The following is a 3,884-nucleotide window of genomic DNA, read 5'->3' as shown; positions in this document are numbered from 1 at the left end:
GTATGTGAGTAGAGATGACTGAGAGAAACAGTGAACAGGCGACAGGTTCATGACCTACATCTTTGTGTTTCCAAGTGTCCAGTGTGAGGTGCAGGAAGTGTACAATTTTGAAAAAGATTTGTGGACGTGGACAACAGAGAGGTGATTGCTAGGAGGATGGTTGTGTAAGGGGAAAAATGGTAAGGAGAAAATACATTCATGATGAAATTTAAAAATTAGAAAAATTAAAATATATATTAACACATACAAAACTTTGTATTTTTATTAATATCACATTGCACTGGACACTACTATTTTGTTGGAAGCTCTTTAGACACCAGTGGAGACTGGCTCTCCAGCTCTCCAATTCCTGTTGTAAGGACAGTGTCAGGCACTCAGGTGGCTCAGCCTGCAGAGGCTGTGGCCTTCTCTGAAAGGTGCAGGTGAGGAGGAGGGCACAACTGTTCGTGGGCCCCCTTGGAGGACCTGGCATGCTGATGGTCACAGTCCCTACTTTCAGACTATATGCCACTGAAGGATCAGAGCCTCAGCATGTGAATATGGGCTCTCTGGGGTGACACAGGTGTCACTAGGTGGACAGTGGGCCCTGCTCTTATCTCACCCCCCATGGCCAATCCCATGGGGAGCATGATGGTTTGTCTGGGAGGAGCACACCTTCATCCTGAACCCAGTTGTTTAGAGAAGGAGCAACTCCCCATAGACTGTGGGTGGCCTCAGTGCTTGGGAACAGGATTGTGGGGACCTATCAGGAGGTGGCTGTGATAACTGCCACAGGTAAAAGAATCTGTGGCAACTATCCCTAATCCTGGGGCTAGATGCCTCAGGTTCAGACCATCTGGGCCCTTTGCCCCCTCTCCAGACCAGAGTCTTGGGCCCAGGCATCACTCTGAAAGTATTACAAAATTTTAGAGACACCATCGTGGGGTTTTCAAGCTTCATTTATGAGATCTGCTGGGAAAACACCCATACCGCTCACTCCCTTATAATGTATGGCAGGGACCCTGTGCATATGGAGAAATGTGGACATCTGCTCCACAGCTGGTTGTGGTGATTTTTTACTGATATTTCTTCTGTGTTCCATGCAATTTCAATGGAGTCAGAAATCTGCTTAATTTTCATCAGCTGCCACTTCCTCAACTGTAGTGGTCTTCATGGTTTCAAGGTTGGCAGGCACTGTGAAGAGGAAGGCAGCTAGGAAGGCACACATGCCCCCAAAGATGAACCTCAAGTGCACCATGGACAGATCATTTTATGTTATTGCTCAGTTACACGTGTCTGTATTTTCCCCCACAACTCCCCACCACCCCAGCCATTCCCACCTCCCTCCCTTGTTTCCATCAGTCCTTGGATTTGCCCTTTATAACTGTTCCTCAAAATCATGCATTCTAACAAAATTGTTTCAAAATGGAGTAAAAGACAGAAAACTGTACATGGACAACAATTCAAATATATATATATATTTTTTTAATTAGTAACAAATGAATGAAGTTAAGAAAAATCATAGCTACTAGAGCCATGGTACTGAAAAACAAAATGAACTTTTTGGACAACCTGATATACTAATAACTAGATGACTATGTGAGAGTGTTTCTAAGGAAAGTAACATAACACAATTTGAACTTGCTACATGACAATGAAAATGACCACATAAAGAACAAGAACCCTGGGAGTATTGGTGCCAGGCTTGCTGAATCCCGCCATCCATGTATGTGGGATTGTCTCTTCCCAATTCTGCACCCTGATCCATGCACATGGGACTTCATGCCCAGGTGGCACCCATCCTGTGTGGATGATGTGACAGTGATTTTGACGTGCATGGACAGACACGGATGAAGTGAAAGAGGGAGGAGGCAAATCTGAATTTTACTTGTGATGAACCAGGGGAAAAAATATGCCCTGTACTCCTGATTAGAAATACGCCACATGTCTTCACAGCCACAGATCCTGATGGTGAAAGTAAGGATGAAGGTCCACAGCTGACCAATTTTGTAGAATGTTATATCCACCTGCTCCAGAAAGGGAGGGTAGTTAAAATAATTTATTCTCTCTGTAATCAATGTAAGAAAAATGATGTTTATCATATCAATTATAATTTTATTTAGGTTCTCTTATTTTATATAAGTGATTGGCATCAAGTTTTTGATAATGATATGTCTACAATTTTAACATACTTACTTTAAAATCTCTGTCTACATCTTCACCTAAGCAGATCTACTCAGGTGCGAGTTCCTGTGTCCCCAATGTTAGAACCTGGTTTTACCACTGAGTCCAGACAATGGTAACAAAATACAACTCATTAAGACTGCTGCATATCCACTGAAGGAACATGACCCAGGAGCACAGCCTGCTTCGCTGTAGACTTCACACTTCTGTCTCCCAATCATATACACATAAACAATCTCTTTAAACACAAGGTCCACAAGCTCTAGTGTCACACCCTGTTCTAGTTCATACTGTGCTTGATTTGTAGAGGAAATGGTAACTGATGGAACCTCCAGTCTCCTGAACACGAATCTCCTGTACTTTTATTTCTCCCTTGGTTTGTGAGGGTGGAATTCTCTTTGTGTGTTCATTACTGGTGACTCACAAAAGCATCTCTCATTTTACATCCCTCTCCATTCATGACACTTTACTCTTGTAAGTCACATACCTCCTGGAGCAGTTGGCTTAGTGGGGAGTGCACAGCTCAAAATATAGGATGTGATTATTTTATTTTTTATTTCATTATTTTTATCCTCAATAGTCTACTTTTCTCCCATTTCATTTAGAGAGAAACAAAGGGAAAAAGAATGGGAGATAGAGAAAGAAAGAAAAATAGACAGAGTGATTGATTGGTAATTCCTGTCTCCACCCTGACCAGGAGTCATATGTGCCCAGACCTGTGATCAAACCCACAGCCTCTTTGTAACAGGTCGAATCTCCATCCAACTGAGCCAAAATGTCCAGAGATGGGGAGTAATTCTTAACAGACACATGCCCTGGGACAGCTCACACATGGGACATTGTCCTCTATGTCACCATTATAAACTAGAGCTCCCCATACATTAGGAGGGCATGCAGATAGGGCTGCTCTGCTCTCGAAAAGCAGCCCAGCCCTGACCCTGCAGCTCAGGAACAGGAGCCCAGCACAGGAATCCCAGGTGCCCCCAGTCCCTGCTCAAGACAGGACAAAGACCTCTCAGCATGGAGTTTGGGATCAGCTGGGTTTTCCTTGTTGCAATTTTGAGAGGTAATTTATGGAAGATGACAGACACTGGGTATGCAAACTGATATGCCTGAGAGAAACAGTGGACCTGAGGAAGTTTTCTGACCTGCTGTCTTTGTGTTTGAAGGTGTCCAGTGTGATGTGCAGCTGGTAGAGTCTGGGGGAGGCTTGGTGCAGCCTGGGGGGGTCTATGAGACTCTCCTGCATGGCTTCTGGATTCACCTTCAGTAGCTACTGGATGCACTGGGCACATCACACTCCAGGAAATGGGCTGGAGTGGGTATCAGTTATCAATGGTAATGGTGGTACCACATACTATGCTGACTCTGTGAAGGGTCGATTCACCACCTCCAGAGACAATGGAAGAAACATGCTATACCTGCAAATGAACAGCCTGAAAACTGAGGATGCAGTCATTTATTACTGTGCAAGAGATACACAGTGAGAGGAAGTCACCTTGAGCCTTGATAAAAACCTCCCTAGGGAGAAAGAAGGGCTGAGATGCAAGGTGTGATCCTGACAACAGGGGGAACCCAAGGCACACAGTGAGTGATCTTGCAAATGCTTTTTCTACATTTTGATCTTGGACAATACTCGATGTCAATTTCCTTTCATGTGGAAAGTTTGTGAAGTCCATTCTTGAAACAATAGATACTGACTTGATTCAATATATTAGGGC

General features: G+C 43.9%; 1 pseudogene; it reads left to right on the top strand.

Annotated features, from left to right (window-relative positions):
• The first annotated feature begins 3,121 nt into the window (after positions 1-3,121).
• On the top strand, positions 3,122-3,650 carry LOC114489772 (annotated as a pseudogene).
• Positions 3,651-3,884: the final 234 nt, after the last annotated feature.

This window comes from Phyllostomus discolor (assembly GCF_004126475.2).
Source record: "Phyllostomus discolor isolate MPI-MPIP mPhyDis1 chromosome 15 unlocalized genomic scaffold, mPhyDis1.pri.v3 mPhyDis1_scaffold_37, whole genome shotgun sequence".
In the NCBI taxonomy this organism is placed as follows: Eukaryota; Metazoa; Chordata; class Mammalia; order Chiroptera; family Phyllostomidae; genus Phyllostomus; species Phyllostomus discolor.
The sequence above is the reverse complement of the archived record's forward strand: the minus strand, read 5'-3'. Positions and strand labels throughout refer to the sequence as shown.